This window comes from Panthera pardus, unplaced genomic scaffold (assembly GCF_024362965.1).
Source record: "Panthera pardus isolate Hobbes unplaced genomic scaffold, ASM2436296v1 HiC_scaffold_13, whole genome shotgun sequence".
In the NCBI taxonomy this organism is placed as follows: Eukaryota; Metazoa; Chordata; class Mammalia; order Carnivora; family Felidae; genus Panthera; species Panthera pardus.
In genome coordinates, this window is record NW_026526688.1 from 11813320 (window position 1) to 11827797 (window position 14478).

Genomic DNA, 14478 nt, shown 5'->3' on the forward strand with positions numbered 1-14478 from the left:
GATTCTTCTACCTGGAACAATCCCTTCCCATCGGAATATCCCCTATACTACTGCAGAATTTTGATGGTCTAGACTGTCATTTCCCTTGTAAGTCTTCATTTCTCAGGCATATAGAGGCGGGGATGTCTCCTCTGCCCTCACACGATACTCTGTAGTTGTCCTGTCTGGGGCTTACTATCCTATGATGTCTTCCTTTTTCAATGTATGGATGTAGAACATGCCAATCCTACTCAACATTTTATTCCCTGCATTTAGTATCCATTTGTTAAAGTGTGTTTGTTGCTTGTTTGTTTAAATTTTCCCCTCAAGTAGTTTTTTAGCTCTCCGTGAAGCTAAAACATGTATTTTAATTATATTATATTTAGTAAACTTCCTAAAAACATGCCCAGTAAGTATATTATCTCCTTTCACACAGGAAATGGCAATAATTAAATATGAATTCTGAAAAATTTTTTATTTCTTAACACTCATGGTACTTGAGCAAAATGTATTCTTTACATGTGGATAAGTTTATTTGCAGTTAAAGGCATTGTGAGAATTCAACAAAATAAAGCTTAAGAAAATAGAAATTTTCAGCCTTACATTCTTATCAATTTTGAGAAAGACACCTTATCAAGAGTACATATTTCTGTAGGTCATTTCTCATACCAGGCTTCCGATAAAATAGTTTTCATCTAGTCTTTTTTCAATCTTGTGTGGTTTAGAGGTAGTCCTGCAAATTCTTTGTTCAGTTTTTAATTCATCTTTCTGGTGTCTTAGGACCTAAGTAATCATTCAGTTCTTCAGGAGCATCTTAGATAATGTGGTGATAATCCGTTTTAATCTCATTTTAAAGCTGAATGTTAATCCAGGTGATCCCCGAAGCTTGTCCTGTGCCCTTGGGAGAAGTTCATTCAGCTTTTCTCATTTTCATTATTTTCACTTATAAAATATGAGTATTGGACTGGATGATCTGTCAAATGTTTTCCAACTTCTAGAGTGCATGCTTTTAAAATAAAATCTGTGTATGATCTCAGACATCTGATATAAGTCTGCAGTTTGGAAATTCCACTGTTGAAATAAAGTTCATCCTTAACAAAAACTCATTTTATCAAATAAGAGTTCATTTATTTAATGTGTTTCAAAATATAGGGAGTCTCTGACTCTGCTATTTTATGTATAATCTATATTATTTAGTTATTACAGATAATAGAACGGTTAACACAAAGTAGCCCAAGAAACAAAAATATTTATTATGGTTGGAAATCTTATTTTCAGTGCCTTTTTTCTATCTTGAGAATGTTCTTCTGCCATTATTTAGGTTTCTTTTTTAAAATTTTTTTGAAATGTTTATTTTTGAGAGAGAGAGAGAGAGAGAGAGAGAGAGAGAGACAGACCGTGAGCAGGGAAGAGGCAGAGAGAGAAGGAGACACAGAACTTGAAGCAGGCTACAGGCTCAAGCACAGAGCCCAACACAGGGTTCAAACCCATGAACCGTAAGATTGTGAGCTGAACCGAAGTTGGTGACTTAACCAACTGAGCCACCCAGGTGCCCCTACTTAGATTTCTGTTAAATACATTTGTTGGGTACATTCTGTGTACCATGCAGTGTGCGGAACATGTACAACTGTAACTCACCGGTGAGTCAGCAGACGTGGCTCTTGATACAATGGGCCTTCCTGGCCACAGAGCTACCCATTAAGATTCTAGGTGCTTCCCTAAGGTGTGCTCCAGGAAACCGTTTGTGGTTCTCATACACTGGAAGCGGTCCTTCAGTATTTAAAGAAGAACACTTTGCTTCCCCTCAGAATGACATAAGCTTAGCCCAGAATTCTCTGTGGAAAGATGACCTAGATTCCCATATCAATTCCTTGAAAATAAACAGCATTTTCCCAGGCTACCAGTGTGCCTTAGCAAACTTGGGTGAAATACTTTTCATTTCTTAAACTATAGCTATCCCCTAACCCTGGAACCCAACTTTGTATGGTAGCCAATCATATCTTCTATATACTATTATTATTATGATTAATTATTATCATCATTATTACCTCAGTGGCTATATTGTTCTTACTTGTACTTATATAGTGTCCCTCCTTGTTATCAGTTTTCTCTAACGCTGAAACTGAGAATTTCGCCTACCCTTTCTAGTGGGGACCGTGGATTTTTAAAATAGATTTTCCATCTCTTCCTGAGCAACATTTAGCCTCTAGTACTTTCCATTGAAAAAAAAGGAGATGGTACATTTAACAGATCTTTACAAGTCAACTGATTACATAAGTTTATGCTTGTTATACAAATGTTTCTCTTGTTCTCCTGATTCTTGGAAGTATTCAAGCTTTCTTCTCCCGGTCGAGTGACAGCAATTTTGATGGAGAAAGTGGGAAATGTTGCTTACGTGAATTGTAACCCTTTTCTTGTGACTTAAGAAAGTGAAGGAGATAGAAGGCAGAAGAGTGGATGGAAAAAGGAAATAAATGGTAGGGCAGGTTAAGAAAATGAAAGAAATGGAACGTAAAAAACAAAAAAAATTAAAAGGCGAGAAAGATTACCAAGCATGTGCTCACATTAATGGGAAAGTAAAGGAAAGAAAGTGAAGAAGGAGCAGGGAGGCAGTCCTGTCCATCGTCCTTCCACCTGAAGGACTCACGGAAGGGAGTTGTCGGCAAGTCGCTGGCAGCAAATGCACTACTTCGACTCATGTCTGGAGACAGCTCAATAAAGCACTTTTCCCTTTTCCAGAAACGCACTGATGTGCTGGGATTAAAGGAGAGGTAGGCTCGCCCCCAGTCCTGTTCTGCCAACCACAGGCTCGATCCTCATGTCATTTCAGTCGTTTCCCATAGCCACAGAGTGGGACGTTGCAACCGTCTCATTGGTGCTGAGACTTTAGGAGCTGCAAAATAAAAATGTAACAAAAGTGGTTTACGTTTAACTCTGCTTCAGTCTATAGATCCTAATTTCATAGGTACTTGATCTGTTTGACTTTGGTTTTTCAAGATAATACGTATTTTTGCGCCAACCCATAGCTTGTGTTCAGGGACTGATTCAGTGCAAAGGAATAAAAGGAGTTCAGTGTTTCGAAAGATTTTTTGTTACACACAAAAAATATCATTTCTAAACTTAGCAATTGTTGGACTAATTTGATAAAAACTATAAACACCAAATTTTAATTATTTTTTACAAGCTTCTTAAATTCGGTAATACCTACTTGTGAGTAAATATTTCATTTTAACTACAGCTGACTTGCCAAATGTACAGAAACGCTGTTAGCATTGTATGAGAGAAAAATTAGGTTGCGGGATTTTTACTAAATATAATTTTTAAAACTTTAAAACATTTCCCTCTCATCTTGACTTTAAGTAATTTTCTCTCATCTTAGTTTTAAATTATATCGTCTATTGAAAACTCGCCACAAGTAGGAACAAAAATATTTCAGCTAACTCCCTGGGATGTATATTTTTATAGGGTTTGGTTTTAACTATGAGTAGAGGATAAGCTTAAACCAATCACAGTATTTAACTCTAACACTGAAACCTTATTGATATTTCTCCCTGGAGATATCATTGGGATATATAGGTACATGATGATATAATAACACAAAGATAAAAAACAAAAAAAACAAAAAAAACAAAAAAAAACAACTAAAGCAAAACATTGATTTCCCGTTACTAAGCACTAGATTATTCACAGTTCTTTTGAATTCAAAAGATCAATTTGAGATAATGTGAGCAATGCACAATAGGGGGGAGTGACTCTTTTTCTTAGACTCCTTAAGATATTTTATATTTGAAGTCATAGTGTTTTTTTAACTAGATTTATCGATTCAAAAAAAAAAAGACTTCATGATCTTCATATCATTTTCTACAAGTATTTAATGATTGTTTAATGGAACCACTTGCCTTCCAAGTGCCTATGGTCTTTTACAAGAGATATAACATAGCCCTGTATGTGCAGTATATGGTAGAAAGTAAAAGTCCATATGGATGGCATAAAAAATTGCCTTGAGGGGTTCCTGTGTGGTTCAGTCAAAGTTTCGGCTTCAGCTCAGGTCATGATCTCACGGTTCTGTGAGTTTGAGCCCCACATCGGACCCTCTGCTGTCAGCACGGAGCCTGCTTCATATCTTCTGTTTCCCTCTCTCTCTCTGCCACTGCCTCGCTCATGTGCTGTCTCTCTCTTCCAAAAAAAAAAAAAAAAATTAAAAAAATATAAAAATAAGTAAAGAAACAAAAATTGTCCTGGGAGTCTGGAGAGGTAGATTATTTAGTTTTTAGGGGCTGATACAATTTTAGAGATGACCTCTTGTCAGTCTCCTTTTATTTTAAAGTTTGTGAAATAGAAGCTAAATCGTTACTTTCTAAGAAAAGTGCTGCGGTTATCCTACAACTTCACTGATGTGTTTTGGTTGGAAGCAAAGATGACAGAAGCATCCTAGGACAGCAGTAAGTGTGAGAAGATCAGGTCGAGATTGCAGTAGAAGGCGTCGCGTTGAGACCTGCCAGCAAATCGCGTCACCCGGGCGCAATTTCCACATCTACCAAATGAGGGTTTGCAATACATTACTACTTGTAATGTCCTGTCCAGTTCATCATTTTTATGATTATGTAAAAGGCTATTAGGATAAATGAAATATCTGTTATGATTCAATGAAGTCTAATTTTTAAAAAAATGTATTGGTTTTTGAATTTGGTTTTAGTTTCAGTTGTTAAACAGAACATGCTTCAAAGTAGAGGCACTCAACCTCATTTTATTTATATTTAGTGCCATCAGCTGGCATATAACAATGTGCTTTTTCTAAGGGGTTTACCACTTCTCCTGTTATATACTTTAAACTACTGGTTTGTTTATCATAGTATTAAAGGTAGCTTTTAGGCTGGTGCAGGTTATAGGATCACAAATCCCGGATTTAATGAAGTGGAAATTAGTGACGTTTTATTTCATTTTTCTCACATCATCTTACAATAAAAACCACACTGGCATTTTATAATATCTGGAGGACATGATGAAATAGAGAGACTATTCAAATAAAATCCGTGCACCGTGGCTAATGCTGGAAGGCTGACAGCTGTAGTAAAGAGTAGATCACAAATTCATTAATGAGGGCTCCGTTTATAATTGAATTACCTGGTCTTTTATCTGTTTCAAGTAATATGTTCTTCCATCAGTGACCATTTACTGAGTGTGTGATATGTTCAGGGAACCAGCTAGGAGATGGAAGGGGCAGGTGTGCGAGGCAGACTTCCAGAACAGGAGCTGGTGACGGTCAAAGCTCAGTTAGAAGCATGAGGGTGCACAGTCAGTCCACGGCGGAGTGAGTGAGGAGCCTTTAGAAGGATGTGCCTGCACTAAAATCAGGTCAGCCGAGTAATGTGATTTACTTGGCCCTGACTTCTAAGCCTTTCCACTTGAGCAAGAGGTAAAAATAAAATGGAGAAACCAGAGGGTGCTGTTTGTCATTGCTAATATTGATAATAATCTGTATAGATTACAGATATCTCACATCCAGAATTTTATTTGGTGCACAAAACAAGTATCTGGTTATGTGTTTTTTATGCTCCATTTGTATGCAACACGGACTTCAGTTTGAGTCTATATTAAATTGTGTTACATGTGGACACGTCTAATACAGAAGTAGGATGGGCCAACTAGACGGTCATTTGAGTGAGGTTTGATTTATTTGTCATAAGATAAAGCCTCTGGCAGGAAAAAAGCCCCAGGCAGAAAGAGGTTGGCTCAGAGAGGAAGTCTTGGTTTCTGTAGGAAGGTAGAATTCTCAGGGCAGCATGGCCACTGGCAGTCGCATTTTCAGTACACTTCCCCTCCCTTCTGCCTGTTTTCACTTTTACCCAGGGTCTGCTGTGATCTGGGAGCAGGTGACCCTGCTTCTAACACATTGTCAAGTCACTAGTAACCTGATGCTACCTCATAATGCCTGTATCATTCGCTGCACTTCATCTCATCACACAGCCATTTTATCATCTCCCTTCACCACAAGAAGATGAGGGTGAGTACTGGATAATAAGGTATTTTGAAAGAGAGGCCACATTCACATAACTTTTGTTAAAGCATACAGTCTTTGTATTACAGTGTATTGTTATAATTGTTCTATTACTAGCTACTGTTTAGCTTTTACTGTGTGTAACTGATGGATTAAATTTTATCATAGACATGTACGTATGGGCAAAAACATAGTATACATAGAATTGGGTACTCTCCTCAGTTTCAGGCATCCACTGGGGGTCTGGGAAGGAATCCTCTGGAGATAAGGGGGCACTACTGTATTTCCTGAACTATTAGACCTGAGGTTCCCAGAAAACACGAGATCTGTATGTAAAAAAAACCTAAAATTGGACTTTGACAAACTTGATGAAATATTACTATGCAAGAAACATCACTATACAGATGTCTCTGAAATAAGATTCTATAAAGAGGACAGAAAATATTTGTTTTAGTTGGGGTTCTTCAGGGTAGCAGAATCAATTAGACATGTATAAGAGGAAGTTTATCAGAGGAACTGGCCTATGTAATTATGGATTATGGATGCCAAGTCCCATGATCCACCATCAGCAAGGTTGAGAACCAGGAAAGCGAGTGGTCTAATGAGAACCAGAGAATCACTGATAAAAGTCCCAGAGTCTGAACGCCCAAGAATCAGGAGCTCCAGTGTCATAGGGCAGGAGAAGGTGGACAACCCAGCTGTACTGAAGAGAGAGACTTTATCTTTCCTCTGCTTTTGTGTTCTGTGGGGACTCTCAGGAGATTGAAGGATGCCCACCCACATTAGTTAGGGTAGGTCTCTTTACTCAGTCTACTGAATCAAATTCAAATCTGTCCAAGAAACACCTTTACAGACACACCTCAGGGCAACATGTTACCAGCTATCTGACCATCCCTTAGCCCAGTTAAGTTGATATGTAAAATTAACCATCACAAGATATTTCTCAAAAAACTTGTCTAAAAGCTGCTATGTAAATAACTTATCTAAAGGCATTGATGATTCATATCATCAGTGGTAACATCAACACACCAAGAGCAGAAGAGATTTGTAGAAATCCGTAGGACCTTCTTTGTTTGGGAAGCATGCAAGAATAAGGCTGGACATTCTGGCACCTGGTTTAATAATCCGGATGCTAGGCAGAAACCATAATTCTCAGTGACACCTAACCAATACCCTGTAAAGCAATAGTCACAACCAGCAAGGAAAACAGCCAATGGACAAATGACCAAAGAGAATGGACCTGTTTATGGGGTATGTTCCAAAGGGTTATTTTCTCTTGGTTTTGCCTGCCTTCACATGTATGGTTCCACCGACATCTCAAAGTATTTCCTTTTTCTTTAATTTTTTTTTAAATTTAAATCCAAGTTAGTAAACATCTAGTGTAATAATGATTTTAGGAATAGAATTTAGTGTACACATAACACCCAGTGCTCATCCCAACAAGTGCCCTCCTCAATACCCTGCCCATCTAGCCCATCCCCCATCCAACACCCCGCCAGCAACCCTCAGATTGTTCTCTGTGTTTAAGAGTCTCTTACAGTTTATCTCCCTCTCTAATCTCTAAGACTGAATACATGGTACACACACTAGTCTTTTCTGTGTATAAGTTGCTTTGCTAAAGTTCTTGGAAGATGGACATTTACATTCTAGTATTTCAAAAGGAGTCCACATTAACTGATAATTGCACTACTGATACTGTATTACTTATAGCTTCTTCTTAAAGTGGTAGAAAGGCGGGGTGGATTTGTGGAAAGAACACAAGCGCTGGTTCAAGAGATTAAGCATTAGTTGGGAGTGTTTTGAAGTATGAACTGGGGCTTCCCAGTTTCCCTACTATAAGCTTTCCAGCCATAGGTAGAATGGCAAGTTCAGGGGCTATCAGGGGAACTCACATGATTACCCTGAACAATCACCTATAGAGACCCAGACTAATGCTTTGTAGTTTTTATTTGAATTTGCTAAGCTATCATGTTCTTCCTCAAGATAGCTTAGTGTCACCACCAGTCAAGTCCTGATTCAAAAGTCGCCTTCTCAGTGAGGACTTCCCATTTCAGATTATGCAAATTCCAAGGCTTCACCCATTGTGGCCTTTCCTTTCCTTTTTCCTACAATTTGTCACTCTCAAACACGTTACTTATCTCCCTTATTTATTTGGTTCTCTGTTTGTCCCCCGGTTCTGACCCCCACTGGAATGAAAGTTCCATAAGATGACTTGGTTTTGTCTCTTTACGTTGCTGTGTCTTTAGTACTTGAAGCAGTGCCTGACACAGAGTAGCCACTCATTAAATATGGGTTGGCAGGTTAAGTAACGAAGAGAAATTTCTATATTGTGAGGAAGAATGCAGCAAATTGAGTCCAGTGAGATGTAAAAAAAAAAAAAAAAAGCTATGTATTATCACTAAGGATGTTTACTTTCTTCACTATTTCTTCTGGCGACCATTGCCATGGCATGTTGTCTCAGTTTTTGCTCCTACTCTCCTTTTACAGCACATTCTCCACCGAGGAAAAAGACGTTTGATGTTTAGCTCTGGTCCTCCTGGGACTCTCATTGCTCTTTAAACCCAGAGTCTTCCTCGAGCCCCGTACCTCCAGACTTCCTCCAGGCTGGCCACATGCTCCCCATGATTCAATCTTCTGCCTCACTGGCTTTCTTCATGTTCCGCAGATCCACCTAATTATTCTACCCTTTGCTATTTGTGCCTGTTCTACTGGAGTATTTCTTTCTGCTTGGAACAAACCTTAGTTTGGTTGGCTTCTGTACGTCACTTATGGCTAAAAATTTTATATTTCAAATTGTAGCATTTTAAAAATAAATATATGTGATTATAATAAAAGAGGTTATAATAAAAAGCATACATTAACATTTTGGATAATGATAGATATTTATATTATAAATATATATTTATCAATATCTGAAACTTGAAGCCGTTCATATTGAAACATCATTTTGACATCAAAAAATCACTAAATACTTATTATGCAATGAACCGGAGAATTGAAAAGAGTTATGTTATGATCATAGTAGTGAGGAGATATAAAACGAATACCCCAGTTTGTTAGGAGACTAAAGCAATATCTAGTATTTCTGAACTCAAACTATGTCAAGGACTATTTATATCAATGGGATCCTCACCACAGCGTTTCGATGTAGGTATGAGTGCAATCATTTTATAGATGGGAAACCTGGAAATCAGATGATTTAAGTTTGTTCTTTGAGATCTCACATATAGAAAATGGGTTCCCAGGGCAAGAATATGTGGCTTCAAAGCTCATGCTGCGTCTCCAAGATGAAAGAATTCTTGGATGGAAAAGGAGCGCCATGGGGGTGAGGGTTAATCAGAGCGCTCTGTGGTCAGAAAAAGCTTTCCGCAGGAGATGGCGTTACACTAAGTCTGGAAGGACCAGGGAGTGCAAAACTGAGGCTGAGAAAAAAAAAATAGTTCTTTCTGGAAAATGCAAGCACTTCAAACTAGTTAGAACACAGAGTCTGAAAGAGAGTGGGCGGACACAGATGTGTGCAGTGCACAGACGTTTGACTAAATCCTGTGGGTAACCACAGTGTCAGGTAAGTATTTCAATAAAATTATACATTGACCACGGGTCTATGAAAGATTGGGTCGAGGAAGAAATCCTTAGGAAACCTGGCAATATTCTGGTGGAGAGGTGATCAGGACCTTGAAACAAGAAACAAGGATTACACGTGGAGAACACTAGACATGGAATACATATTTAGCAGGTGAAATCACTTGGAATTATGGATTGCTTAGATGTGGGGCCTGAGGCAGATGTAGGAATTTAAAATAAAACCCACGATTCTTGGTAAGATGCCTAAGAGGATTGTGTGCCATTAAGGAATTTAACAGGAAGAACAGATTTTTAGGAAAATCTATTTTCTATGTTGTTTTTAGTTTTAAGCCCCTGAGGAACACTGATATACTCACTAAACCATTTAACATATAGGTTTGGAGTCTGGAACACAGTTTAGATGTGGCTCCAAAGACAATGACTGGCTTTACGTCCCAACCTGAACACTTAAAATCTGTACAACCCTGGATAAATGATTTAATTTCTCTAAACTTTAGTGTGTTCATCGATCAAATGGACAAAGTTACAATACCACACAGTGTCCCCATGATAATTGGATATTATAATCTGTAAAACACACATAGAACATTACCTAGCAGGTGTATTTGTGGGTGTGGCCACAGTTTTCATTACTACTTGTTATTTTGCTTGGCAGACACACAAGATTTATGAGTGGGTTAATATATTAGGCAGTGCAGGTTGAAGACCTGATATGAATGAGATCAACTAGGAAGATAGGATGACAGGAGAGAGGAAAACTAGGAATAAACACTTGGAATCATCTGCACTGAAGACAAAGATATGAGGAGAGAAAACTTAATGTGTGCTGGGGTATAATTAATCTGAGGGCTGGAAGAAGGGAGTGAATGTTGTTGAAGAAGCCATAGGAGCTAATAAAGAAGTGAAGGAGTAACATGTTAAATAGGGAAGACATATAAAGAAAAGGAAGTGACTTGTCAATTTAGAAGTAGTAAAAGGGTTTCAATAGAATGATAGGGTCGGAAAAAAGAAACCAGATTGCGTCAGTTTTGAGAAATTCTTGGGAGGTCTGCATGTGGAGACAGTGGGAATAGGCCAGTCATGATTCTTTAATTAGGAAGGCAGTACAGATACTTGGTGGGGAAGGTCTTGAAATGGTACAAGGAAAGGGAATCTAAACCTAAAATTCACGCATTTGTTATTTTTTAATTAATTTATTTTTATTTTAGAAAGAGAGAGCGAGAGAATGGGGAAAGGCCAGTGGGAGAGAGACAGAGAGAGGGAGAAAGAGAATCCCAAGCAGGCTGTATGCTGAGTGCGGAGCCTGATGTGGGGCTCGATCTCATGCCCCTGGGATCATGACCTGAGCCAAAACCAAGAGTTGGATACTCAACCGACTGAGCCACACAGGTGCTTCTAACATTGACCTATTCAAAATATACTAATCAGAGATTTTGAGTAGATTTAAGGATAGCACAACTATCCCCCCTAATCTAATTTCACTTCCCATCTGTACCCTCTTCACCCCAGCCAGGGGAAAACACGAATTCACCTTGTTTTCTGTAGATTTGCCTATTCTGCACATTTCATATAAATAGAATCGTAGAATATGTGGTCCTTTGTGATGAACTCATTTCATTCAGCGTAATGTTTTTGAGGTGTATCCATGTTGTAGCATGAATCAGCACGTATTTCTCTTACTTTGTTTTGTTTTGTTTTTGCTGAATAATATTCCACTGCGTGGATATGCCACAGTCATTTATCAGTTGATTGATGTTTGGGTTGTTTCTCTTTTTTGACTCTTTTGAATAATTCTGCTATGAACATTCATGTACAAGTTTTGTGTAGATGCATGTTTTCATTTTCTTGAGTATGTAGCCTGGTGTAGAATTTCCAGGTCATATGGAAATTCTTTAAGTTTTTGGGGAACTGCCAGACTGTTTTCCAAAGCAGGAAGATCATTTTTCCGTTTACTCCAGCAGTGTATGAGGCTTCCAATTTCTTCACAATTATTATTTTTCCCAACTCTTATTTGTTGTTGTTATTCTAGAATGAAGTCGGTTTTATGCGATAATTGCATCTTCATATAATATCGTCAGTGTTTCTGTTTAATCTGTGGAGACCTTTTCAGTAAAGTGAACCTAAATTTAAAGCCATCAATTCAATTGTGAATCAGAAAAAAAAGTTACCATAAATTCAGGACAGTATTTCCTGTGGCATTCCTGATGTCGGGGGCCGCCAGGATATTTAGACTATATACAGTTGTGTGCATGATAACAAGGGAGTCCTTTTCAGCAGTTACGTCACGGTCAACAGTATGGCTAATTTGTAAGAACAGATATGGCGTCATCACCGCTGTCCAGTGCTTTAGAGCCCCATGGGCTGCAATGTCAGATGTGAAGTCCACTGCGATCGGGCTGCTAGTAGGATTGTTTTTGTCGTATTTCTTCTGTTAGATTTTTGCTCTGATCCTGGATATTGCCTTCCATTGCTTGTCCCTGCCCTTTTTTGCTGATTTTGGCAGCTACTTAATTTACAACCTTTTAATCTAGTTCTTTTCTGTTTCAATCTGGGAAATTCAGTGTTCCTGGCTTATAACTTAAATATTTTGTGCTATAAATCTGTGGTATTATTTTCATCACTGAGACATAGGATACCAAAGCTGCATAATCTTTTCATGGAAAGGTAACATCAGAGAAATATTATTCAGCAAAACTAAAGGAGGGCCCTTATTCACAGCAGCTTTATTTGTAATAGCTGCAAGCTGGAAATGGCCGAGATGTCCTTTAATAGGTGAAAGCGTAAATAAACTGTAGTCTGATCATACCCTGGAATACTAATTGGCGATATTAAAACAACAACAAAAAAATATTATCACACAAAAACTTGGCTGAATCTGCATGGATTTCACTAGATTAAAAAAAAAAAAAAAAAAAAAAAAAAAAAAGGTTCCAAATAGTTACATACTATGTGATTCCATTGTATACAAAACTTTTTTGACTTGGCAAAATTATAGACATGGAGAACAAATTTGTGATTGCCAGAGCTCAGGAATGAGGGGTGGGGCAGGGAATGAATTTTGTAATAAGAGGTAACATCAGGGATCCTTGTCGTGAAACTATTCTGTATCTTCTGTATCTTGACTGCATCAATGTTACTGTCCTGGTTGTGATAATAGTACCATCGTTTTGCAAAATGTTACCATTGGTGTGAACAGAGTAAAGGTACAGAGTGTATCTCTGTATTATTTCCTATAATTCCAGGTGAATCTTTAATTATCTCAAAACAAAAAAACTCTAATTAAAAAGTGCATTGAAAGGTATGCACCTTCTATTGAGAAAAAGACCTGATCTAAAATGATTAGAACCTTATTGTTTCGATATGTGGATTTTCCAAAGCAAAATACATATCATTGTATATTAAGCTAAGTTGCTTCTTGCATTAACTTTTTTTTTTTTAATCACGAGCAATTTGAGATACCTTGCTGTCTTGTTGCCCTGGAAATAATTTAGCTCCCCGACCCCAGGGGATGAAACAGATAAAGTTTGGGGGGAAAAAAGCCTTCTTTAGATATACCATTCATCCCAGATCAATGACATTTCATTTAATATTTTGAATATCAAAGAGAAATGAAAGCTGCATAATTTTCTTTCAACAAATAAATGAAAGAACTAATAACATCTATCAGTTATGTGCATACTGGCACGGTCAATGAAAAATAATTTGGGACAAGCCTATTTTGAAAACTTTGAGGATCGTGGATTTTTAAAACTACAGAAATGTTACTTTACTGGTGAAAACAATATTTGAAAGAAAAATCTCAGTTTGTGCTCTGCAGTGAGTGGAAAACCATCACAAGCTTGATAGATTATCTGATTTGGGGTATTTGGTAAAGAAGGAAGCCTCAACTCTGAATCATGATTTTTCATGAGACGCTTTGTCATCGGGGATTCTGACAAAAATTCTTAAAAGTGTTATTTTTTTTTTTTTGGCTGCCCTGAAATTTGTCAATGTACAGAATGTCAGGACCTTCTTAAGAGTTCTGCTAAGAAATGAAAGTGTAATAGAATATTTAAGGCCTTTAAGGAAACGTCTTCGAGCACCTGGTTAAAATTCAGGCAAAATTAATTTCTTAGAATAAAAAATACAGTATAATTCTCAGGCTAATGTAGGGAGAAGTAACTTGGCCTGAATAATGCCTGGATCATTTGGCTGAAAAGGAAAAATCGCCTTTATTTGGGGCTGTGGGGTCATCACGGTAGTTGATGCTGAGCACAAATAAGAGCTCCTGTAGCCCAATTGCCATTGTCAAGAGAGATTAGAGACAGATATCAGTTCAGATTTCCCAGTGCTTGAAAAGTGAAGCCTCATGTAGGCCAGGATCAAAGTCGCTAAAGACTTATACATTTATCATCTGGCAGGCTCTGCAAACACCATCAAACAGTGCAAACAATTCAGAGTATAAATTTTTAGATGACCTTAAATACGAAATCTGAATTCATAATCCTTTCTTACTGACACAGATAGGGACAGTTGAGGAAGGACTTGCTGAAGATAAGCTTCTTGAATTGAGGACAAAGAATGTAATGGGTCTGGAGATTAGCAGCTCTGTAGTCCTTTTCCAGGGGACTGTCCTCCAGCAGTGTGACCGATGGAAACTCCAGGCTTGTGGGTTTTGTTTTTGTTTCTATTTTTTATTACCTTGATTTTATAATCAGGTTGTTCTCGTACATACCAACATGAAAAGTAAAAAATGATCAGATGATATTGGTAAAAAAACTGATGTTACAGTGTTGTTGAAGAAGATGATTCCAGTTTTATTTTAAAACACCAACTATGGGGCAACTGGCTGGCTCCCATCAGTAGAGTATGCAGCTCTTAATCTCAGTGTCATTAGCATGAGCCCCATGTTGAGTGTGGAGAATACTTTAAAAAAA